The 497-nt window shown below is 59.4% G+C and overlaps 1 pseudogene; it reads left to right on the top strand.

The window, feature by feature from the left end:
• LOC123178350 (uncharacterized) lies at window positions 1-127 on the top strand (annotated as a pseudogene).
• The last annotated feature ends 370 nt before the right edge of the window (window positions 128-497 follow it).

Genomic DNA, 497 nt, shown 5'->3' on the forward strand with positions numbered 1-497 from the left:
GCATCGATGAAGAACGTAGCGAAATGCGATACCTGGTGTGAATTGCAGAATCCCGCGAACCATCGAGTCTTTGAACGCAAGTTGCGCCCGAGGCCACTCGGCCGAGGGCACGCCTGCCTGGGCGTCACGCCAAAACACGCTCCCAACCACCCTCAACGGGATTCGGGATGCGGCATCTGGTCCCTCGTCTCTCAAGGGACGGTGGACCGAAGATTGGGCTGCCGGCGTACCGCGCCGGACACAGCGCATGGTGGGCGTCCTCGCTTTATCAATGCAGTGCATCCGGCGCGCAGCTGGCATTATGGCCTTTGAACGACCCAACAAACGAAGCGCACGTCGCTTCGACCGCGACCCCAGGTCAGGCGGGACTACCCGCTGAGTTTAAGCATATAAATAAGCGGAGGAGAAGAAACTTACAAGGATTCCCCTAGTAACGGCGAGCGAACCGGGAGCAGCCCAGCTTGAGAATCGGGCGGTTGTGCCGTCCGAATTGTAGT

Source organism: Triticum aestivum, unplaced genomic scaffold (assembly GCF_018294505.1).
Source record: "Triticum aestivum cultivar Chinese Spring unplaced genomic scaffold, IWGSC CS RefSeq v2.1 scaffold6282, whole genome shotgun sequence".
NCBI classification, from domain to species: Eukaryota; Viridiplantae; Streptophyta; class Magnoliopsida; order Poales; family Poaceae; genus Triticum; species Triticum aestivum.